The following is a 26,120-nucleotide window of genomic DNA, read 5'->3' on the forward strand; positions in this document are numbered from 1 at the left end:
TGTCTTTCTTCTCCATTCACAAATAAGCTGCATAAGAATAAGGACTTTGTCTTGTTCCTCTATGTTTCCACAATATCAAAAAAAAAAAAAAAAAAACAGTGCCTGGCACATAACAGGGCATAGTACATATTTGTTGAATGAAAGAATATGCCTTTCATACAGAGGAACAGACACACACACACACACACACACACACACACACACACACTAAGAAATTTACAACAATGGAATCATGTTACCATTAAAAAAATTAATTATGTATCTTGGAGATTTTCCCAGAAAAACACACACAGGTCTACCTAGTTCTTTTTTTTACGGTTTAAAGATCTCCAGGATATAAAATTTAGTTAAAAATAAAAAAGCGAAGGGCATAATGTAATACTATTTCTTGGATGTACTGTGATTCGTTTATTTAGACCCCCATTGATGGATATTTAGGTTGATTCCAGGAGTTTGCCATTTCAAAAATACAGAAATGAATATAATCATACTAGTGTCTTGGAGTACTTTTATCTCTCAATTTTAAAATTTTAATATTTCAGATGCATACATAAGCAATATTTTATCAGAATCACCATATTATGTGACTGTTATTGCTGGTGGGAGGGAGATATTATTAATTAAAATTAATACCTAAGGATTTTCAAAGATTGATAGGAGGATTAGGGAGAAATGTTCTTATTTACTTTAGCTCCAGATTTACTGTAAGTGATATTATTATATGTGAGATGCCAATTTTTAAATGAATTTCCTGGAAAAGAAAAAAGTATTTTCCTTATTACTCTGACTTTTGAAATAAAATCAAGAATTGGTTAATTTCTCAAGTGTAAAATTCAGCAGTGCCCATGCTTGCTGACCCATGAGGAATTTCAAAAGGCTGGCTAATGCATTATTGATTGTACTTTTTCTATTAGTTCTAGGAAGTGGGCAGTCCTTGGGGTGGGGTGAAGGGTGCAGGGCCTAGGTGGATCATGCTGTGTGTCTCCTTCTCTGCTCCACCAGTCTTGTTAATCTAGTGATATCAGGTCACAAGGAACACAGAAAGCGAAAAGAGTTTTTAAAAGGGCTACAGCCTGAGGATGGTACCAGGAAGCGAGGAGAGGTGCCATCCTCCAGCGGAGCTTTGTGGGTGGGAATAAGATGCACTTCCAAAGACCAAGTGTATGTGAGACTCGGGTCCGGTTAGCCCGCAGAACCAACTCCTGCCTCATCCCATGGATGCTTCCTTGAATTACAATTCATCTTTCACAAGAGGAGAGAACAAGGTGGAGGACAGCTGGCCCATGGTCATTTATCTGATCCACAATAGCCTAGGTCGGTGTTTCCCAGAGGGTTACGTTTGTACCTCTTTGGACCTCTGGACACATTCCAATTTATCAGTCTTTATTTTAAAAGCATTCATGGAAGCCTAAGCAGGGCCTCCCACCTGTTGTTCCCAACCCCAAACTATATCTTGACATGTCACTACCCTCTGGGAAGCCACAAGTTACCGTAGCGAGAAGCAATAACCAGTTCTCTGAGACCTGGAAGGACCTGCCTTTCCTTGGTGGCAATTCCAGGTTTATTTACACACCCAACCCCAAGAAGAAAGAAGGCCAAAAGAGCATCTGTGTGCGCCTTATGCGTTTAAATGCTTGATGAATGCTTATACTTTTAAGGGTGGCCAAATGAGTACTTTGAGCCTTATCAATCTGGTTTAGCAATTCCTCCTTCCTTGGGGAGAAGATAGGGGTTGGCATAAGGTGGTTGGAGTGGCAGATATATCTCCTCTTCTATATCTGGATTAAGTTTAAAAAGATTTTTTTCCAATTGGAAATGCTAGAACTCGTTTAAGGAACAGAAGTCTGAAGATAGGGAATATTTTGAACCCACCTTGTTCTGTGTTCCTCACCCTTTTGTCTTTCTGAACTGCTTTAATGTAATATATATATATATGTAACACATATAATGTGTATATATTACATTAAATACATGTGTATCTACATATTCATATATACCTTTTTCTTTCTTTTTCTTTAAGTAGATCTTGGGAAGTCCACATATAGATCTAAGTATATAACATGCTTGGTTATATGATGTCAGGAGTATTCTGATCTGTCTTGGGCCTTTTTCCAGTGCTAATGGCTAAGGTTCCATGAGCTGCCAGAACACCTCAGAAAGAAGATGAGGTCACTGGCTGAGACTCCCTTGCTCCCCACCCAGGACAATATTTCAGAATTGTAGATGAAAATCACAGTGTAAGATTTTTTCTCACCCATTTTCTTATATCATGGTGTTTACTATGGGAGGTTTGAATGGTAATTAGTGTAGTATTGAACTTTGAGGATATAATGAAATGTGGACAGGTTTTTAACCTATGTATGAACCTTTGCAGGAATGTTTGCCTTTGAGCCAGGATTGAACATCTCATTATTTATTCCCATGATGACAGTTGACTGAACTGCATAATAGTTCCAAAGATTCTGTCTGCCAGACTCTTGTCTATTTTCATAGTGTATTCAGAAGACTCTGAAAGGACCTGATACTTAGGAAGAAAGGGCTGGTTCAGTTAGTGGAGACTAGAGGCATTTGTTCATTTTCTGTTTGGGAATATTGCCATTATTTCACCAAGATGTTATAATAAAAAAGCTACTTACTCATTAAATGATAATGTAGTGTTTTCCCTTCAAAATGGGAAGACTGAATATAATTTTTTCTAAAGAACCCATTGTTAATGTTAATGATTTATAGGTCCCTTATAACTTTGCTTACTGCTGATGGGGCAGTAGTGAGGTCTGAAAGTCCAAAACTTTACTCCCATAATTATAGATATATTCCTTCCAATAATAATGGAAAAATTGTTTATAAACATAATTTTATAAGTTTGTAAATGTAATTTTATAGGTAGTTGAATCATAATTAGGGCTCTGATGAAGTATTCTATTTTGTTTGTTTCCATTTTATTTTATCAAGTTTTTTTTTTAAAGCTAGGTACATTTTTCCTCTATTATTGAGTATATTTCACCTTAGAAAGGGATAGTCACAGCTCTTTTATCCTAGAAGGAAGGGAGTAAAGAGGTGAATATTACAGGAAACAGGAGTAGATTGAGTTTTATGACCCTCCTTGTGACAAGGAGAGCCTAGAGCATATATAGTACAAGGATGGAGCTACTCTTCCACAAAAGAGGCTATTTCTTGAGTCTGGTTTCAGATATCCCATCAGAAATAATGTTGTGAGCATACATGAGCACAGTACATAGTGAATATATATCTTCTCTACAGGAATAAAATTTTACATCAAAGACATATTTTCATGCTTAATTTTTGGTTCTATGCTCTATTTCAAAGCTCCGAAATGACTTTAAAATTATTTTTGACTAAAAGATTTAAAAGAAAAATTGTGCATCTCTTGAAGGTTAGAATCAAAGAGTACGTCAGGCACTGGGGAATCACTGCAGACAGTGGTAAAATGATTTCAGATCTACATCACAGTATTCTTATGCTTTGACTAAAACTAGATTGAGAGATGGTGGCATAATGGGAGGGGAGAGCAAGTATTGTAAAACTCGTCAAGGAGGCAACGATAACGGGACAGAAGGTTACTTTAAGAGGGGATATTTCATTTTCCTATCCTGAACATTCCAGAATAATGCTTTCTAGAGAATTTGCAAACAATTTATGAAGAATGACAACGTTAAGATGTCAGTGGTGACAAAGCTTAATACAAATCAGCATGGTAAAGGTAGTTGAGTAAATATGGAATATCCTTTAATACATAAAACAAAATTCCATGAGGGTTACCATGTCTAATTTTATGTTGTCATGAAAGGATGACAATAAAAAACAAATAACAAGGAGATAGGCCCACTTACTATTCTTTCTTAATTTTGTTGCTGTTCCTTCCTGCAAATCCCCTCAAAAAGTGAATGATACCACAGCATGGCTTGAGATGTCTCAAGCTTTGCATTTCTTTCTCTCATTCCTCTTTTTCCCTTGGGCCAACATTATTTAATATTCTAGTTGTTTACCCCTTGAGTTAATTATCATGGGTTACAGAGACCAAGTTGTGCTATCTGTTGCATATCATTAAGTGGCTTCGCTAAAACGTTAAATTAGGGCTTCCCTGGTGGCACAGTGGTTAAGAATCCGCCTGCCAATGCAGGGAACACGGGTTCGAGCCCTGGTCCAGGAAGATCCCACGTGCCACAGAGCAACTAAGCCCGTGCACCACAACTACTGAGCCTGCGCTCTAGAGCCTGTGAGCCACAGCTGCTGAGCCCACGTGCCACAACTACTGAAGCCTGTGCGCCTAGAGCCCATGCTCTGCAATGAGAAGCCACCTCAATGAGAAGCCCATTGACACAGCTAGAGACAGCCCGCGTGCAGCAACGAAGACCCAACGCAGCCAAAAATAAATAAGATAAATAAATTAAAAACAAATGTTAAATTATATTAGGTGAAAAACATTTGTCCGTTCTGCTCATTTATCTACCATCCTTGCTAACTCTCTTTATGAAAAACCACTTGTGCAAAGATCTTGATGAGGGAAGAGAAGAAAGTCTTATATAGATTTTATAAAAACACACACACACAAAAAAACAAACAAACAAAAAAAAACCACAGTTGATCAACTCCACCATTGTTGGCTCAGAGTGAACCCCTTGGTACTCAAATAGAGTTTGAGTGAGATTATGGCCGGAGCTTCACTGCCTTGACCTTCATGGAAACTATGATCACACTGGCCAGGGAACATATACTAGTTTCCTATTAAGATCGTGTTTGTTAAGCATGTTAGAAAGTTACTGACTCAGCAGGAGTGCCCCTACGAAAGGGCTCCAAATTTATACTCTGTGTAATTGGGCGGTCAGCGCGTGGGCAGTCTCTGTAAGCGGCAGAAAAGGATGGAAGTGAGGTTTGTTTGGAGGGTCATCTTCTGTGTCTGACCCTGGTCGCACTGGCTTTACTCTCTTGACAGAGCTCTAGAATAGGGTCGGAGATCTATATCCATCATGCAGTAGAGTTTCTTGTTTCCGGGCTGTGACGTCAGAGAGATCTGGATATAAATCCTGGGTCTGCTGCTTACTAGCTGTGTGAACTCTAAGCCTCAGTTTCCACATTTGTATTACTTTTTAGAGCTTTCGTGAGGATTAAGTCAAGTCATGTCTGTAAAAGCACTCAATTAAGGCTGGTCATTGTTACTTTAGTGACGTAAGGCAAAAGTAAAAATGCAAATCACGATGCTTCCATTTTTTCTTAAAGACTGGATATGAGCTATAGGGAGTGGAGGATAAGTGTGTGACTGGAGATAGCATTGGGGTACCCCCTAGGATTTCCCATAGCTCCCGGGGTTCATGCTGCTCACTGGCTTTTCAACTCTTCTTTGCTTCCTTCTGTTCCAGAGCCTGAGTTGTAAGAGTCAGAAATAATGGACTGGTGCGTAGGTAACACTGAGGCGGCACGTACCTATCCTCCAGCCTACGAGATATTTGCTTCTCAACAGACATAGATTTCATAGTCCAAATAGTCATAGCATTTTGTAGTCAAAAGGAAGCCAGAGGCTGTAAATCGATCCTGCTCATTACTGAGTGCAGAGCAGAGATTCTGCGATTAACTGTGTTGAGGCTTCTAAAGGATACCAGACTAAAGCAAATAGAAAATTTACTAAACATGGTGTTATAGGTTGGATTGTGTCCCCCCACCCCCAAATTCATATGTTGAAGTCCTAAATCCCCAGTACCTCAGAATGTGACTTTATTTGGGTATAGGGTGATTGCAGATGTAACTAATTAAAATAAGATGAGGTCATATTGGAGTAGGGTGGGCCCCTAATCCTATATGACCAGTGTCCTTAAAAAAGGGAAAATGTGGAGACAGACATGGGCACAGGGAGAACACCATGAAGTCCTGAAAGCAGGTATTGGGGTCCTGCATCTATAAACCAAAGAGCACCAAAGATTCCAGCAAACCACAGGAAGCTAGGAGAGAGACATGGAACAGAGTCTGTAGCACAGCCCTCAGAAGGAACCAAGCCTGCCCACACCTTGATCTTGGACTTACAGCCTCCAGAACTGTGATACAATAAATTTCATTTCAGCCAGCCAGTTTGTGGTACTTTGTTTTGACAGCGCTAGTAAAGTAATACACACAGGTAAAATTATTTCCGTTTCTCTGAAACAGGGCTGGGACTAGGGTGAAGCAAATGAAGCACCTGCCTCAGGCACGACATTTAAGGGGCACTAAAAATACCCTTCAGTAATGAATATGCATAACATCTTCATGCAGTATTTAAAAAATTGAAATTAATGCAAAAAATCAATGCCAAGCAGAATATCAAAAGTTTAAATAGGGATGGGAACAGTGGTAGCTTCGTGTTGAGCATATCAGAGCCTGGGGCAAAAGGAATGAAAAATTAATAATAAGATCATATCTTTATTTAAACTTTCGATATTTTGTTCATCGTGGATTTTTTTGATACTTTTGATGTTCTAAAATATTATGTATCTTGATCTCTGAGGTTTTTGGCACCCCTTAAATTTTACATCTCACTTGCCTCACCCTAGTCCTTGCCCTGCCTCAAAACCATCCACTGAGGATAGGACCCTACTTTCAACAGAGTAGGCTGAAACCTGTGTGATTCCCACATTCATCATTTTGTTGTTGGCCAGAGAAATGAAGAAAGAGTGCTTGCCAGATAGTTCCTCCTGTCTTTCATGTCATCTCGAACACAAAGATTAACATGAAATTCAATTTCTCAACTCCAAAGTGATTCCCTTGCTGTCACCCTTTCTTCAGTTCCACTTTATTCTCACATTAATTGTGGGCAAAACTTCAGTACCATTATTAATTCTGCTGTCTCTCTTGTCACCCGTATCCAGTTGTTAAGTCAGGCTAATTCTTTTCCTATCTCCTAAGTAAAAAGGGCCTTATTGTGCTTTTGTAAAATAAATATTAAAGAATTCATTGAGATATACGATTTCATATATTTTAACAGGTATAGAGAAGAGAGTAAAAGATTATCAGTAATCTCACCATCCAGAGATACCTTTTCTCAGTATTGTAATGTACATTCTTCCAGACACTATACATTTGTGCTTGCAAATATGTTTTCAAAAATGGGATTACACTATGTATGTTTTTTGGTAGTCTTCTTGTTAATTGCCTTGTGAATTGTGTACGTCTTTTCATGTTCATAAATCTATGTGTAGAAAATAATTTTTAATGGTTTCATGGCATCCAAATAAATGGATGTACCTTCATGTATTTAACCAATATCCTGTTATAGAACATTAGCTTATATCTAGTTTTTACTACTTTACACAACACCATGATGAATATCTCTATACATGTACACTTAACTGATGATTTCTTTAGGTATTGGGCCAAAAATGTACAGATTTTATTACTTTATTCCTATTGCTAAATTAACAAAATTTTGCTTTTACCATTGGTTTATGGAAGTGCCTCTTTCTCCTAGATCTTATTTGATGTTTTGAATATTTCACTTATTTTGTGAATTGCCTATTCATGTACTTTGTATATTCTCTCTTTTGGGTTGTTCATCTGTTTCAAAGTGGTTTTTTAAACACTTTTATTAAGGATATTGTTTGGATATTAAGTCCTAGTAATGTTATATACATACTGCTAATATTTTTCCAAGTTTACCAGTTGTCTTTTAACTTATGCTGTATTTTACCCAACCAGAAATGTTAAGTTTTATGTAATCAAAAATGTCAATATTTCCCTTTATTTCTTACTTTGGAATCATGCTCAGAAAATCCTTCTCCACCTCAGGACTATAAAAGAGTTTACCTAAATTTTCTTTTAGTACAGTCATAGTTTCATTTTTACAAGTACATTTTTAATCCATTTAAAATCCATGTAAAAGTTCTGATGATTCTTTCTGTCAGTTTCTTTCTAATCTTCCTGCTACTGACCTGTTTTGGGCCCTGTGTGATTGTAGCCATCTCCTATTTCTTGTCTTTTTAAAAAATATGTATTATTCATATGATCCTTTGGAAAAAAACATTCTGGAGACTGTCCATTGTTAGGAGAAAAAAAAAAACAAACCCTCAGAGCCCTCTAGCCAATTCTATTTTTCTAATCTTGGTTCTCAATCTTACCTCTCTACATGAGCTTTCTACTCAAGATGGGCTGAAATAATCCTTGTCTCCCAAACACATCTCCTTGCCTCCGTGCCTCTGTGTATGCTGTTCTCTCCTCATGAAATGCCCTGCCCACACCCAAGCCATTCTTTTTTTTTTTTTTTTCAATAAATGAATTTTTATTTTTTATTTTTTTATTTTTGGTTACGCAGGGTCTTAGTTGCAGAAGGCAGGCTCCTTAGTTGTGGCTTTTGGGCTCCTTAGCTGTGGCATGCGAACTCTTAGTTCCCCAGCCAGGGATCGAACCCACATCCCCTGCGTTGGAAGGCGGATTCTTAACCACTGCACCACCAGGGAAGTCCCCCAAACCATTCTTTAAGACACCTCCAGGAAGTTGTTTCTGGGCACACTGTTCACAGAACCCTTGCCTGTTTGTGAAACTCCTATGTCACTTATATGTTTGGGTCCTAGTTGTATACTGGCTTGCTTTGTTATTTAACATTCTACTTGTGTGTTTTAAAGTCATAGATTTAAGGGTTTCAGAGTTAGGAGAGTCTCAAAATATGTCATCCAATGTGTTATCTGACATCAAAACCCTTCTACAATATTCTTGCTAAATAGTCAATAAACTTCTATTTGATTACCTCCAATAATGGAGAACTCACTATATCCCATGACTGACCATGCCATTCCCAGTTACGTCTTAATGATTAGGAAAATCTTTTCTTATTAAAAGCCCTCAAATCTGCCTTCTTGTGTCTTTTACTCTTGGAGGGAGTTACGGAAAGAACAGTAAATGTAGGGTCTGGAAAAACTAGTTTTTAATCTTGACTCCACTCGCTAATTGTTTTGTGATCTTGGGCAAAATGCTCTACTTCTGTTGGGCTTCAGTTTCCTCACTTGTAAAAGAGGGCTGATACCTACTTCATATTGTGGTAAGAATAGCATTAACTGAGAATTAAAGTAATTAAATGAGGACATATATGAAAGTCTCTGGCATAGATCTTAGCACTGAGTGTTTGATAAATATTTATTGAATTAGAATTTGATTTATCTTCCGGAACCCTGCAGACAGAATCAAATCCTATAGGCTGATGTTACATACACTTTATGTAAGTCTTTTCTTCTCCATCTAATGTCTCCAATTACTTGAGTTATTTTCTGATATCATGATTTCTTAGGTCCTGATGTCCACCCCCTTACTCTCCTCGTCACTCTCTTCTCAACATACTGCACTTTTTCAGCATACCCCTTAAAGAATGGGATTCTGAACTCTGGCAGGCACCCCCAAAGTCACCGAATCAGCATCCTATCATTCTATATATCAATTACAGTAGCTCTCGAACCTGGATATATATTAGAATCACCTGGGGAGTTTAAAAAAATACTGATGCCACCCCAGCGCTTCTGTTTTAAAAGATCTTGAGTGACAACTGAGCACTGACACGCTTTAATAGCTGGTCAGGTGATTCTAATGTGCACAGGTCTATAAATTCCTTGAGAACAGATTTGCCATCCCTATTTGACATGCTTGGAGTCAGAAATGTTTCAGAATCAGATTCCCCCACCCCCACCTTTTGAAAAGGTAAAATGGTGCGTAAATCATTAATATGAAATAGGCTTGGTGGGTCTGGATCTTTCCCTTGCAGTCAAATACATAAATATTTTGACAATGACATACCTAAACATTCAAGTTGAGTGGAAACTGTAAAGACCATAAATAGCCTTGTGTTAGCTGAGATCTAGTTTTGCAGCCAAATGAATTTTGGCACAAAATTTCAGAAGAAAATTGCAGTTTTGAGAACTTCCAAATTGTAGATAAGGGATTGTGGGTCAGTCTTTAGTGGTATCTTTTTAGCATTTAGCCTGGTGCGCTGCCCAAACCTGTGAGCTTAACACGTATTCGGTGAATGAATGAATGAGACAGACTTTTCTATGTGTTAACTTTAGAGGTATTAGTATATTTCCTAAAGTCAGTTTTCCTTCAACAAAGAGTGCCTTTGGACCTTAAAACTTGAAATAAGCTAATTTGAAAGTCACGGAAGGAGAATAAGAATCAGTTTGTTTTGTTTTTTGTCATCTCAGGATTTTTATACTGGAAATATATACATATCAAATGACTGAAGACAGATGGAGAGCTTTTCTTATATGGGATTGAAGTAAGTGAACCAGTAAATGTTTTTTGCCTATTATGTGCAAAGCATTATAACATATTCTGTAACAATTGAGAAACGGATTAGAGCACAGCTGGAAAAATCTAAGTTGCAGTGAGAATCACAATGAAGGAATCTGAAGAATATTTTGACTTTGAATAACCAACATTGTAAGTCTAATGTTTAATCAACATTAAACAAGGTAGAATGGCAGGAGTTTACACATATTAACACAATTAAATTGTAAGAATCAGCAAGCATCAATCAATTAACCAATCAGTCTCCAGTTCTCTTTGCTTTCAAAGTAGAAAGTCTCTGAAGAAATGAGATCTGTGTAGACATTTAGCGCAGACTGGGGTGCTCTCAGCCGTTTAAGAGGAGGCATTGGAGTGGCATTAAGATGGTGGTCTTTACTGAGTGGTTCCCTGAAACATTTTTACCAGGAGGAATCTATTTCCTAACTTAGACATTGTATTAATCAGGGTTCTCCAGTGAAACAGAACCAATAGGATGCATATATATTCTGATTATGTGTGTACAGAGATTTATTATAAGAATTTGGCTCACGCGGTTATGGAGGCTGGCAAGTTCAAAAATCTGCAATGTGGGCTGGTACACCCAAGACCCAGGAGAGCCAGTGATGCAGATGAAGTCCAAACTCAGTCTGCTGGAGGATTCCCTTTTCCTTGGGAGGCGAGTGTTTTTGTTCTGTTCAGGTCTTCAACTGATTGGATAAGTCCCATCCACATTTTGGAGGGCAATCTCCTTTACTCAGAGTTCGCCAATTTAAATATGAATCACATTCAAAAATACTCTTCAAGGTGATACATAAAATTAACCATCACAGATATTAATGCAAAACAACCTCCCCTCATCTCAATATTTAACTTTAATTGATTACAGTTAGATTTGACTATAGTTAGATTTTTTTTTCAGAGTCCCAAATGCATATTGCTTTATTTCATAGATTTTTTTTTTTTTTTTTTTTTTTAGATCTGCACGTGTCTACCAAGCTCCCAGGAGATGCCAGTGCTGCTGGTCTGAGGACCATACTTTGAGGACTCAGGGGCACTATTTTATGCTCCTACCTTCAGAGGGAAACAGGGTATAGCAGAGACAAAGGAATCTTTTCCTGAGTTCTGAGTTTCAAAAGTTTAGGTCTTTGGGGGAAAAGGGAAGAACTTAGGAAAAAATGTAAAGATTGGAGAGAAGTCATGATACAATTGGACTGGATTGCAGAGAAAATCAGTGTCCCTAAGAAGACCCCTTCTCCCTCCTACCCTCCCCCCACCCCCTGGTTGGGAGAAGCAGAACTCCAAGAGAAATGTGGGGAATCTGTGGGGAGTTATAAGATTCATTCATGCCAGGTAGGTGGGAATTTATAAAGGAAATTAATTAGCCCATGTAAGATGTGTTTCATAAGTTTTTTTTTTTAAAACTATGTTAATGATTTGTTCTGTGCTTACTCTGTTCTAGGCAGGGGCCAGCCAGGAGTTTTATGTATTTTATTATTTCATCCTCACAACAACCCCATGAGCCATGGGGTAGCTACTTCTATTATCTACATTTTCAGCAGAGGTTCAGTGATGTAAGGGGTGTCCTGCCTATCCCATGGTTAATAAGTAGAGGACCCAGGATTTCTGATGAGATTTTTGTGGGGATTAAGTGAATTGATATTTGTATCTGTGAGCCAACTGTGCCTGGCCCATAGTAAATATTATATAAATGTTAGCAATTATTGTTATGATTCCTTGATTTAGATTTTAGAAGATCCTCTCCCAGTTCTTTCTCTTCTACTGACAGAGCTAGAGTTTTCACCTCTTTCTACCCCTTCTGCCAAAAGACCTGAGACCTGTGTTCACTCCTTCTCTAGCAGAGCCAAGAGACTGGTGGAGAAAACTTCTGTATTGAACATGATTTGTAGGAAGTAAGAAGACAGGGGAAGCAGCTTTTCAGAATATGGAGAGAATTGGCGACACCAGTAGGGTGAAATGAGGACCATAGGTATTGTTGGAGAGAAGGGAGAGAGCACGGAAAGAGCCCTGTGCTTGGCCTCCTTTCTCCAGAGGCCCCAGCTAGCAAAGAGGCCTCCCCCATCTAAGTACAGCCATCCCTTGGTACCCCCTGGGGATTGGTTCCAGGATCCCCACGGATGACAAAAATCCACTGATGCTCAAGTCCCTTATATAAAATGGCATTGTATTTGCATGTAACCTATGTGTAACCTCCCCTATAATTTAAATAATCTCTAGGTCACTTACAATACCTAATACAATGTAAATGCTATATAAAAAGTTTCTGGTATGCAACAAATTCAAGTTTTGCTTTTTTGAACTTTCTGGAATGTGTTTTCCCAAATATTTTCCATCCATGGCTGGTTGAATCTGTGCACGTGGAACCCTCAGATATGGAGGGCTGACTGTAGTGCAGAGGAATGAGGTAGTTGCATTGGAGGCTCAGTGACAAATCCTGTGTCCTTCACTCCCTTGTCCTCTACAATTGGCACTTTTCACTTGAACCATTGAATAAAGAACTGCTGAAACTATCCTTAGGGTCTAGTGGTTGTATGCAGTTGACCCTTGAACAATATGGGTTTGAACTTCGCAGGTCCTCTTATAGGTGGATTTTTTTCAATAGTAAATGCTACAGTACTATTCCATCTGAGGTTGGTTGAATCCTCGGATGTGGAACTGGGGATATGTAGGAACTGCGGATAATGGAGTTATATAAGTCATACTTGGATAATGCAGTGCCCCTCAACCCTGTGTTGTTCAAGGGACAACTATGTTTTGCTTGAGCATAGGCGGAAGAGGAGGTAACTGGAGCACGGGAGGTGGTAGGTCCTTTTTATATGGTCACAGGCAGACTGTCAAGCATCAAGAGCAGACAGCTAAAGTCAACAATAGGCCAGAACAATGAGGAAGAGCTTTTCATTTTATATTCTTCACCTGGATAACTGAATACTGGTGTACCTGATAGACACATATAGACAGATTTGCATGAACTAATGAATTCTGCTTTTTGCATATAAGCCAGTTTGAGTTAGGTTTCTGTCATTTCTAGCCACAAAGAATCCTGATTGATCATGCCACATAATTTGAGAAATTAATTTTTTTTTCTGTTAAATACAAGGAACCTGAAGAACTGAAGAAGTAGTAGATTTCATTTCCCTGATTTTAACAGGCAAAGGCTCAGGCGGTATTCTGGATGGACTAATTAAAAATGAGATGAATCAGGATTTTGACACCAGAGTCATTCATGGAGGGTATTAGTATTTACACATATCTAAAGCTCTAAGTGTAAAGGCTGAATTGGAACTGAGGGTCAAAACTTCTTTTGTTTACCCTCATGGAAGTCTGCCTCTAAAGAGAGAGAATGTGCTGATCCTATTGGCGTCATGCATTTCTAGTTATATGGCAATTTAAAAAACTGTATAATACTAAGTGGGCATTTGGTTTTTAATGCTTCAGTCTCCTGAATTCATTAATATGAGTCTACCCTTGGGAGATGGCAGTATACCAGTTACTTAGCTATTGTCATTTCGCTCCACATTTAACCTATTTTAGCCTGCTCTGTGATGATGTAGCTGGGGCTTTGCAAACTACATTTCCCAGAATCCTTTGCCTGCCAGCTTCCTTGAGTAGCAGGCCTTTCAAAGAAATTGGAAGTTAGGAGGAGGAGAGAAGGGATTATCATCCTGTGGGCTTGCTGTTCCCGTTGATAAGGCACCTACATGGGCATTTCGTTCCAGGCTCCAGCTTCTTTGGGTATTTTGCTCCTTTGTCTGCTTAGAGATTCCTGGAGCAGCCAGGTCTCCCTCCTCTGAGCTTCTAGGCTCTGATAATCTAAACTCTCCTTTGTATTTCCCTAGCCTAAGGGGTGGTAGCTATACTTATTATCTCTGGGTTACCTCAGTGTTTCAGTGTTTTTGCCCTTTCAGCCCACCAACACCTGTGTAACCAATTCCTTATATAATATTTAATTCCCTCTTGCAATATTTACTTTGGTGTCTGTTTTCCTAACTAGATCCCAACCTGTAGTAATAGAAATGGTCCCAGGAAACATATCCTAAAAGGTGGAATTCTGGAGCTGGTTCAATTATGTTCTTGGCCTTGAATTACTTCTTAATGCCTTGGCAATAAAAAATGAGTTGTTAATAGTCCATGACATGCACTAGTATCATGATTAATTAAATGATCTCTTGTGGTTGATTATGATGAAGTGTTTGCTGAAGCAAACATCTTGGATACCAAGTGGCTGTCATACATATCTTTTTGGTTGCAGTGAAAACTATGAAATCTAGAAGGTAGGGTAACTCCTTGATTGAACTGATGAGCTTACTGAGAGAAAATGATAAATTCAGACCTTTTAACTCTCAACTAGACACTGTTGGAGATTCAGAGAGTTTCTATAGCTCTCCTAAAAGAATCTTTTACTTTCTGTAGCCACTAAGCTGACTTTGCTGAAGATCAGGCCATAATTTAATTGGTTGCAGAATTACAATAAAAGCTGGATTTATAAAGTGCCAATCTGTTACTTGAAAGTTAAGACATTGATTGGGAAGGAGTGGGACCTGGAGTGGGGTACCTGTATGAATTCAGATGGAGCAGAGAGTCTAGAACCCCTGAGTTTTTCTGAGCCTCCTTTACTTCCTGCTGTAACTGAGGAAACTGGCTTTCCCTTATTCCAAGGTCCTGTAATAACCTCACCTAAGTTGGTTGCAGTAAAAAAGGATGCCTAGCCTTGTCAAGACCCGCCAGCACCATCTCTGATGACCTCTACAACTCAAGTCAGAACAAGTACAGGGGATGAGTACAAGGAGAGTGTAGCTGTTCCTGAACTCAGGGCTGGCTGCTTGCTGCTTGAAAATCAATACCCAAGAGAGAGGCAAATGTTGGTAGAAAGGAAAGTTGCTTTTAATCAGAATGCTGACAATCTGAGGAGATGGTGGACTCAAGTGTCCCCCAAAAACCATCTACAAAGATTCTATTCAGCCATGAAAGCTATTAAAGAGAAAAAGGGAAGTAACCTCAGTTAATCATTGAGGTAGGGGGTCAGAGTCATCGCCCTCCCCCACCGCGTGCAGCCTTGCGTGCAGGCTTGTCGACTTCTTGTGATCTTTAGATGCTATCTTGTTCACACAGTTTATTCACGAGATTACTGAAGGGGAAGCTAGGGAAGAGACCTGGTCCTCTGTTAATTACTTATTCTTCATTTCTACTTCTTTGATCTATGGAAAGACCAACAAGTTAGGCAAAGTATTGTGTGATCAAAAGATTTGAAAGGTGTGCTAGGGCCGGAGATGAGTAGAGCATGGGGGCGCCTGGTTTAAGGTTAGTGACAAGACCAAGGGGCCTCCTGCAGAGAGCTCTTTCCTGCAAAGGGCGCTTTCCTGCCAAAAGCTGCTTACATAGCTATGCTCAAAAGAATTGCAAAATTTGCTATTATATACTGGCAGAAACTTGGTGAATTTATGTGGGAATGGATTTTCTGCTTGTTAGATTGAGATAGATGGACTATAACATTGGATTAGGCTAAGTTTATTGATACGAATTCACAGAAAGCCTGGATTTAATGCATTGGTTCAAGCAACCGGAAGTGGCTGTAACAGTTTGCTTGGTTGATTGAATGAAACTTGGACTCAGTGGTTGTCTACATTCATTGAGGTTGAGATGTCAGAATTTCCAGGCCTAATGTTAAGGAAGAAATTCAAAGTTTTAGGGAGGTGGGAACTTTGGAGTGGATTAATCATATGCAGTCTCATACTGCCCTGCTCCCTCCACTGTAATGTTAGAGAACGCCCAGCGATTACTCCCTTCACTAAGGCATTAAGAAATATATTAGTGAGAGGAGCTCCAGCATCTATAAAAATAACTGTGTGACTGTGATGGCTGTTCTCTGGAGGCTAGGGACGAGGGATTCAGAATGCTTTGACGCACTTTACACAGGAAAACACTGAGGGCCCCCCCAAATTTAAGTTTGTTGGGAGTAGATGTAGAACAAGAGCCCGTGTATATTGATTTCTGGTCTGAGACTTCTTTATTAAACTTCATTTAGACCAAAATTCATCACATTGTTTTGGTGTGTACTTCAAGACTCAAGACCACTTTGATTTTACACATTTATATTCATGCATACTTGTTTTCTCTCTCACATTTGACCCATGGGTAGAAAATCAAGAGACAATCCCATAACATGCAAAAACAAAAATTGCAGTCCATTACAGTAACTCTGCTGCATGCATGTTTATGCTGCTTTCAAACTCCAAAGGCAGAGTTGAGCAGTTGCAACAGAAACCTTATGACCTGCAAAACCTAAAATGTTTACTCTCTGGCCCTTTATGGAAAAAGTTTGCCCACCCCTGCTCCAAAAATGAAAACATTGCATATAAAGCTTAAGTTCTTCATGATCACCCTTCTTTTTGTCAATATAAATTCAATAATATTATGTTTTCATGTTGGTAGATTACTTGTAGATTTAAATAATCTATGATTTCTCTGTCATTAGGAAAGATGGGGCAAAGTTCTCAGAAGACAGAGCAGAATGACTGTCTCCTAAAGAAAGGTAGGCTACTTGGTCTCCCTTTTCACAGCATATTTTAAGGATTATAATTACTACAGAGAACTTTTACAGATCACTGATGCAAAGTTGCCTCCTGATGATTAAGAGGTGACTTTATTTTTTCAACTATTGACATTCACTACATTAAAAAAAGAAAAAAAAAACCTTTCCTCACTAATTGTTTAAGGCCTGATAATTTGTCAAATTTAATACACATTCATTATGTAAAATTGGAAAAGTATAAAAAAGTAGAAAGAAAAAACATAACTCTCTAGACCAACCACCTAAAGAAAACCATTGTTAATTTGGTTTCTTTCTTAGCATTAATTTTAATTGAAAAATGCTCAATGAATAGAAAGAAAAAATTGACACATCATTATTTTCTGGCTGTTTGTAGCTTAGCTTCAAATGTAATATTTATAGAATATTTAGTCAATAAATAATTAGTTGTCACCTGCCTCTTTTTACCTTGTGAAATGTGAGATTGCATGTATTTTCCAAAAGTCAAGAAAAACCTATTCATATCTAAGACAGGCCATTATTTCCTAAATTACTGAAGTCACCCTGGAGATGAAGTTGTTTTGAGATGACTGATTTTTTTCATTATCCCACCAGCCTGAATATTTACTGCTGTGATCCTTTTTCACCATTCACACTTAAAAAATCTCTCAGGAAAAGGGAAACATAAAAAGCCCCTAGGATCCTTCTCCATTTCAGTGCCTCTGTCACCAAGTGCCCTTGTCTAGCCTCTTGTCTCCCGTGGGAAAATCCACTGTGGCTGCTCAGTCAGATGTGTCTTCTGGAGAGATGCCATGATGGAGTGCTTCCTGATAATGTCTGTCTGAAGACCTGTTTCACACACCTCTTCTCAAGGAATTAAACGGGTATACTGGCTGAATCATAGTTTGATTCTTACGTCAGCCTTGCTTTTCTTCCCCAGGATTACCTTAACATTTTAAAAGAAATCTTCAGGGGCTTCCCTGGTGGCACAGTGGTTAAGAATCCGCCTGCCAGTGCAGGGGACACGGATTCGATCCCTGGCCCGGGAAGATCCCACATTCCGCAGAGCAACTAAGCCCGTGTGCCACAACTACTGAGCCTGCGCTCTAGAGCCCGTGAGCCACAACTACTGAGCCCACGTGCTACAACTGCTGAAGCCTGTGTGTCACAACTACTGAAGCCTGCATGCCTAGAGCCTGTGCTCCACAACAAGAGAAGCCACCGCAATAAGAAACCCACGCACCGCAACCAAGAGTAGCCCCCACTCGCCGCAACTAGAGAAAGCCTGCGCACAGCAACAAAGACCCGATGCAGCCGTAAATAAATAAATAAATATATAAATTTATTTTTAAAAAAATCTTCAGTGAACACTAGATTGGTCTCTTAGTATAGCTGCTGAAACAAATTACCTCAAATTTAGTGGCTTAAAATGACACAAATCTATTATCTTACAGTTCTGGAGGTCAGGAGTCTGAAATAGTTCTCACTAGACTAAAATCCAGGTGTTGGCAGGACTGTGTTCTCTTCCAGAGGCCCTAGGGAAGCATCTGATGTCTTGCATTTTCTAGTGTCTAGGCGTCTCCCACATCCCCTTCCATCTTCAAAGCCAGCAATGGCCTGTCCGGTCTTTCTCATAGTGCATCACTCTGACACTGACACTCATGTGTCTCTCACGTTTAAGGTCTCTCATGATTACATTGGGCCCACCCTGGATAATCCAGGATAATCTCCCAGGTCAAGATCCTTAACTTAATCACAGCCACAAAGTCCTTTTTGGCATCTAAGGCAACATGTTCACAGGTTCTAGGGATAAGGACATGGACATCTTTCCAGTGGGGTACATCATTCTACCAACCACAAATACTGTAACTCAAAAGAGTGGATAATGTCTGAAATGGGACAGAATCATTGGGGAGATACTGTTTTCCTTTTGCTATTTCTCAGTCATACTAGTTTACTACTTCAGCTGTTGTAGTGTAAAATACCTTTCAGGAGTAAAATTATTATTCTTGCAAGCCCTTTTTCAGGGCTGGCCCAAGGCAAAATGGTGATGTAATTTGTCTGACCTGTCAAATTTTTTCCTTCCAGTTTTACTTATCCTTTCCCAGAACTCTGCTCTCTTCTCTTACCCTCAGTCTTAGGTTAATCCTGATAAAATATTTTGTAATAGGAGCTAAAGAAATGACCCTCCTGAGGATATTTTCACATTATAAAAAGGTTTTGAAAATCCAAAGACTTAAAGACACAGAGTGGAGCTATAGGTTCCAAAATGATCCGTAATAGGCTGATAGTAAATTATATTCAAATGTTTGTTCATTATGTGCTTTGCTTGTCACTGCGAGGGTTCAGAGTAAAGCTCAGTTGCCATTCTCAAGGAGTTGATAGTTTGGTCAATTTAAAATTCATATTCTTGCATCAGAGGACTTTCAAACCACCCATGTAGGTTCTAGTCCTTTGTAACTATGTTATCATTGACAAACATTAGGATTTGAAAACTGGGATTTTTTTTTTTAATGGAATTGCTATAGACCTATATTTACCAGTGGTTGCAAATTTACTAATACAATTGACCCTTGAACAACACCGGGGTTGGGGCGCTGACCCTTCACCCACTCAAAAATCTGCTTATAGTCTGCCCTCCATATGCACGAGTTCTACATCTGCAGACTCAACCAACCTTGGATCGTGTAGTACTGTAGTATTCACTGTTGAAAAAAATCCATGTATAAGTGCACCTGTGCCTTTCAGACCTGTGTGTTCAAGGACCATCTGTACAGTGTGCCAATAAAACAAAGGCTTCAAGTTTCCTATGTCTTCTGATAGAAGAAGTGGGGGGAGAACGGGATGAGATATAAACCTTAAATTTGCCAGTTTACAATATCTTCTGGTTTAAATATTTTCTTCTGATTGACTCAGATTCTTAGATTTAAAACTTATTTCCCCTCCTTCTATACCTTTCCAAAATAGTATCTGGACACCAAACAAACCTACCTTGTGCTCCAGAAGGACATACTATCTCTATCTTTCAAGACTGCTCTCTACACAAGCATCCCAGAAAAGATAGCCTCTGCTTACATGATGTAAAGAAACACAAAAATAAATGGGGAATTGTCTCCCAATGCACGCATCCTTAACCATAACAATTAAATTTCCCAGCTCAGCCTTAAAGGTAGAAGGGGTATTCGTTCTACATTATGGAAGAAACTATGCTCAGAGTCTTAAAGCCTTGACTAAAGTTACAAGAGCTTTGGAACTACCAGAAACTAGGGATTATTATGAATAAAATAGTTTGGTTTGATATCTGCCAAATATTTCCCAAATTATCTATTGACTTTACATTTGTATGTCTTTCCTATTTAAAATTTAGGAAGACCACAACTACATGGTGCTTGTAACACACAGATACGGTCTTGACTAGGACAATTGCAATCTAAAGACTGCATTTACCTGAATTCTCAAAATTTCTTTTAGGAATATTTTACAGCTCTGTTTGGTGTTTTATTTTGACATGTACACTGTCAGGGAGTAAGGTGGTTCATGCTATTAGTCAGGGTAATTAACATTAGTTGCTAACAAACAACTCCCAAGTTTCAGTGACATAATACAACAAGTTTTGTTGCTTACTCACGTCACAGACCAAAGCAGGTCAGATGGCTCTCCCAGGGGTTCTCTCCCACAATGTTGAGTCAGGGATCCAGGCCTGTTTCATCTGGTTGTTCTGCTTTCCAGTAGGGCCTCCAGAGTCCTTGAGTGCCCTCCATTCGGTCAGCTAACTAGCAAAGAGGGTTGAGGACCAGGTGGGATATTATAGGGGTCAGGCCAGAAAGTGAGGTATATGACCACCCACATTTCACTGGCCAAAAGTAGTTACATGGCCTGACCTAGATGCAAAGAGTAGGGAAATGTGACCTTCGTATTGTCTCTGTCATGTTCTTTAATAAGAATCTATAAGTCAACATTATTTATTGATGATCAGCTTGGTGCATATCATTGTATTAGGTACTATGAAAGTAAAAAGACAGTCAAAATTTCCTATGCATGGATATAAAGAATGGATTAAGGCAAGAAGTCTTTTTGACTCATTCTGTTAAATAAATGATTTAGTAGTAGGGTGAATCCAAAGCTCCATTGTGAGTTAGTTGTTTAGAAATAGGGGCACATTTAACTCCCAGAAATAGTGTATAAATTATGGTGTATGTATTAGATAACATGTATTCCAGGTTCAAATTTCAGATGCCCAGATCACTGGTAGGGATTGCAGACAGCTGAAGAGGGCAAACCTAAACAGTCATAAGAACTTGTGTATAACAAGTTAATTTTTTTTCATAAGCGTAAAAAAGATACTGCATGTGAAGCAGTCAGTGACATCTTAAAGGAGGATGGAGTTGGGACTTGGGATTTGGGTTCTGAGAAAACTATATAAAAGAACAGGAAACAAATGACAGGACACGATGATTATCATCCAATTGGCAAGGGCTGCTATATAAAGTACGAGGGGAAAGGAACTAGCATAATTATTATGTAGTGACGTTAATAGACAAAGAAAACAAGTTAGAATTCCCATGACCTCCATTTTGTTGCAACAGACATAAATATATTTTCATAAGACCTGGTGACCTTGTAATTATGGAATGAAAGCAAATTAAGCACCTGCGTGCCTTCTGAGGTCCAATTTTGCTCACCCCTCACCGCCCCCGTTTGTATTTATAAATGATTCAGATGTTTAGATAGCACAATGATGGTAGTAGGGAGCTGATATTTGTTGAATGCCTGTTAATATGTTGAGAACCATACAGTGCTTTTGTTTTTTTTTAGATAAGTTTACTGTTTTAATTCTCACGAGGATGCTCTGAGACAGGCATGATTACCCCTGTTTTAACAGAAGAGAAAGCTGAAGCCCAGTGAAGCTGCATGACTTGATGAAGGACACGTGACTAATTGCGGAACTGGAACTGGAAAGCAAGTCTTTGGACTTTTTTTTTAAATTGCTTTGCATTGTAATGGTGACACGAATATAACATTATTATAATCTCTGGTTGATATTTTACACATTTTATAAAGCCATGTAAGGGAGAGTAAAAGATTGCTTGCTGGAACTCCACAGAAGAGGTAAAACAAAGAAAGGTGAAATATTGAAATGTATTGATTTTGATCACAGAATGGTAGATCTCACTCTACCATTCACACTCTCACTCTCTTTCTCTTCCTTTCTGATTTATATCTCATCAGTTTCTGGAGAAGGATTGATGGAGGCTCTTTGGTTGACTCCCAGGGAAGTAATATATAGTGAAATTATTTTCAAAGTTTAGCAAAATACATTGGTTGCCTTCATATTATGAAGAACCAACAATACTGATAAATGAAAAAACCATGTAGGTTGTACATGCTTTTATGCTTTATATGAATGGAGTCATATTATAAGCATTTTCCATAGCCTGCTTTTTGGTTTAAGATTATGTTATTAGGATTCATCCCTATTGTTTTGTGTAGGTGTAGTTCTTTAATTTTTACTGTCGTATGTGAAATTCCATTGCACATATGTACCACAATTTGTTTATCCTTTGTATTGTTGATAGACATTTGGGTTGTTTCCAGGTTTTTGCCATAACAAGTAAATGCTGGTATGAATGTATGCAATGGTGCATGTATGTATCCTGGTGCATGTATGCAAGTGTCGCTGTAGGGGATATATATTCTTAGGAGTATAATTGCTGGGTCAACTTTATTAGATAATAAAGTTGCATCAACTTTATCAGATAATGTCATAGTGTTTTTCCAGAGTCAGTTTTGTATCAGTTTACACTCCAAACAGCCATGTAAAAGTTTTGTTTGTTCCACAACCACTTTTTATACTTATTATTGTCATTTCTTTACTTTTGCTAATCTGGTAGCTCAGTGTAATTTTAATTAGTATACCTCAAGTACTAATGAGATTAAGCACTGTTTCTTATGTTTTTTGGTCATTCTTGTTTCTACTTTTCTGTTACTTTCTAGGATCTTTGCCTATTTTCTATTGGGTTGTCTTTTGATCATTGATTTGAACACGTGTTGTTGTTTTTTTTAAAACATATCTTCTGGATACTAATCATTTGATAGTAATTTGTGATGCAAATCTTTCCTTTCAATTTATGATTTATCTTTTTCATTTTTAAAATAATTTTTTTGGGTAAACACAAGTATTAAATTTTAATGTAGTCAAGTTTATCATTGTTTCTTGTATAACTTGTGCTTACTGTGTCTTAGTTAAGAAACCCTTTCTATCCTAAGGTTGTAGAGATAATCTCTTATATCTTCTTCAAAAATGTTTTATTTTTCATTTTAGCATTTTAACCATTTTTAAAAATTTTTGAATTTAATTTAACTTTATTTATTTTTAAAAATTTATTTATTTATTTATTTATATTTATTTTTGGCTACATTGGGTCTTCATTGCTGCACGCGGGCTTTCTCTAGTTGTGGTGAGTGGGAGCTACTCTTCCTTGTGGTGTGCGGGTTTCTCATTGTGGTGGCTTTTTTTGTTGCAGAGCACGGGCTCTAGGCCTGCAGACTTCAGTAGTTGTGGCACGCGGGCTCGGTAGTTGTGGCATGCGAGCTCTAGAGTGCAGGCTCCGTAGCTGTGGTGCACAGGCTTAGTTGCTCCGCGGCATGTGGGATCTTCCTGGATCAGGGCTCGAACCCGTGTGCCTTGCATTGGCAGGCAGATTCTTAACCATTGCGCCACCAGGGAAGTCCTGAATTTTATTTTATTTATTTTTTTATACAGCAGGTCCTTATTAGTCATCAATTTTATACACATCAGTGTATACATGTCAATCGCAATCTCCCAGTTCATCCCACCCCCACCCCCACGCCCATGGCTTCCCCCCCTTGGTGTCCATACGTTTGTTCTCTACATCTGTGTCTCAACTTCTGCTCTGCAAACTGGTTCATCTGTACCATTTTTCTAGGTTCCACATACGTGCATTAATACACGATATTTGTTTTTCTCTTTCTGACTTACTTCACTCTGTATGACAGTCTCTAGATCCATCCACGTCTCAACAAATGACCCAATTTCGTTCCTTTTTATGGCTGAGTAATATTCCATTGTATATATGTACCACAACTTCTTTATCCATTCGTCTGTCGATGGGCATTAAGGTTGCTTCCATGACCTGACTATTGTAAATAGTGCTGCAATGAACATTGGGGTGCAAGTGTCTTTTTGAATTACGGTTTTCTCTGGGTATGTGCCCAGTAGTGGGATTGCTGGATCATATGGTAATTCTATTTTTAGTTTTTTAAGGAACCTCCATACTGTTCTCCATAGTGGCTGTATCAATTTACATTCCCACCAACAGTGCAAGAGGGTTCTGTTTTCTCCACACCCTCTCCAGCATTTGTTGTTTGTAGATTTTCTGATGATGCCCATTCTAACTGGTGTGAGGTGATACCTCACTGTAGTTTTGATTTGCATTTCTCTAATAATTAGTGATGTTGAGCAGCTTTTCATGTGCTTCTTGGCCATCTGTATGTCTTCTTTGGAGAAATGTCTGTTTAGGTCTTCTGCCCATTTTTGGATTGGGTTGTTTGTTTTTTTAACATTGAACTGCATGAGCTGTTTATATAAAAAATGTTTTATTTTTCAATACACGATTTTCTTGATATATATGGTGTGCTTTAGGAATATAATTTATTCTTTTCTATATGGTTAACCAATTAGAATCCCTACATTCTCCACCAAATTGGGGTGCTAACACTGTCATATATCAGGTTTCATGACTTGTATAATCAAAAAGCCCTTTTCTTAGATCAGATTCAACAACATTTTATTATATGGTTATGATTAAATGTATTTTCATTGAAAAATAAGGTGTGGCTTAGGTGGGTTAATCTAGATCTGCTGAGCAGCAAGCAGGAAAGGTGTAAAAGAGAGCACTGAGGCAGGGAGACCAGTTAGGATTTTACCACAAGTTCAAGAAAATGAGGTTCTGAATCATGACAGTGATATGACAGTGGAAAGGACAAAAATGTGAGAAAACTTGCAGAAAACGAACTGACTGTATTTGGTAAATAATTGAATATGGAAAGTAAAGTAAGGTAAATGTTAAGTGTGACTACAAGTTTTGAGATTGGATGACTCAGGTTTTAGGAAAAACAAGATTATTTCAATGTTAAATTTACTAAAATTGATACAGCTAGAGGTCACTGAGGTAGAGATTTAGGAAGTTTTTGTATATAGTTAGGTTAAATCTGTTGGAGGGATACTTTTAATAAACTTTCTTGGATTATGCATTCTTATTGTTTCATAGGAATTCTTTATATATTCTAGCTACAAATCCTTCTTCCAGGAATATCTTCTTCTGTTTGTGTCTTTTTGTTTGTTTTTCATCTTTTTATGGTATCTTTTGAGAAACAGAAGTTCTTAATTTCTATGTAGTCAATTCCATCAATCATTTCCTTTATGTTACACATTTTATTTAAGAAAGTTTTCTGTGCTGTGGGGTCATGAAAATATTTTCCTATATTGTATTTTAATTATATTTTTAACAGTCACATAGATATTTAATCCAAATGAAACTGAGTGTTTATGGTATCAGGTAAGGATATGTTATCATTTTTTTCCCCTTACGGATACTCAGTTATCCCAGTACCACGTTGAAAATTCCATTTGTCTCCCATGAATTTTTAAAACCACCTTGGTCATATATCAACTGATAAATGGGTGAGTCTATTTCTAAGCATTTCATTTCTCTAATTGTCAATCTGTGTAAACACCACCTGATTTAAATTTCTATAACTTTATTAAAAATCCTGATATCTAGTAAGGCAACTTCTCCAAACTTTTTTTCTTCCTCAGTTGAATAGTGTCTTGACAATTTTTTGATCCTTGAAACTCACTACAGATTTTAGACCCAACATGTTAATTTGTACACACACACACATCTGATGGGATTTTTATTGGCACTGTACTGAATTTACATAACAATTACAGAGCTGTCATCTATATGATATTAGTCTTTGAGTTCATGAGCATGGTGTACCTCTTGATTTATTTAGGTCTCCTTTAATGTTTTTCAGTACAGTTTTATATTTTTGTCCATAATGATTTTGCATATTTTTATTAAGTCTATTTCTGAGTATTCCATAAATTTTTATTTTAGTTTAAAACATATTTTTCAACTCTGTATTATTGGTGTATAAAATGTAACAGATTTTTACCCTGCAAATTTACTAAACCCTTCTTATTCTAGAAATTATCTCTAGTACTGCTGGATGTTCATAACACTCATATCTCTTGAAAGTAATGATATTTTAATTTCTTCCCTTCTGTTCTTTCTATTGT

At 38.0% G+C, this 26,120-nt stretch overlaps 1 long non-coding RNA gene across 3 annotated transcripts in view; it reads left to right on the forward strand.

The window, feature by feature from the left end:
* Window positions 1-22,869, forward strand: part of LOC118901278 — a 58,327-nt gene extending 35,458 nt beyond the window's left edge. For 2 of the 3 annotated variants that reach the window (XR_005021321.1, XR_005021320.1), the window contains exons 4-7: window positions 10,167-10,240; window positions 11,228-11,601; window positions 16,742-16,798; window positions 17,736-17,790. This is a non-coding gene — a long non-coding RNA (uncharacterized LOC118901278). Of the gene's footprint in view, window positions 1-10,166; window positions 10,241-11,227; window positions 11,602-16,741; window positions 16,799-17,735; window positions 17,791-21,610 lie in introns of those variants that run through there. The other variant, XR_005021322.1, reaches the window with a different exon arrangement.
* The last annotated feature ends 3,251 nt before the right edge of the window (window positions 22,870-26,120 follow it).

Source organism: Balaenoptera musculus, chromosome 9, assembly GCF_009873245.2.
Source record: "Balaenoptera musculus isolate JJ_BM4_2016_0621 chromosome 9, mBalMus1.pri.v3, whole genome shotgun sequence".
Classification (NCBI taxonomy): Eukaryota; Metazoa; Chordata; class Mammalia; order Artiodactyla; family Balaenopteridae; genus Balaenoptera; species Balaenoptera musculus.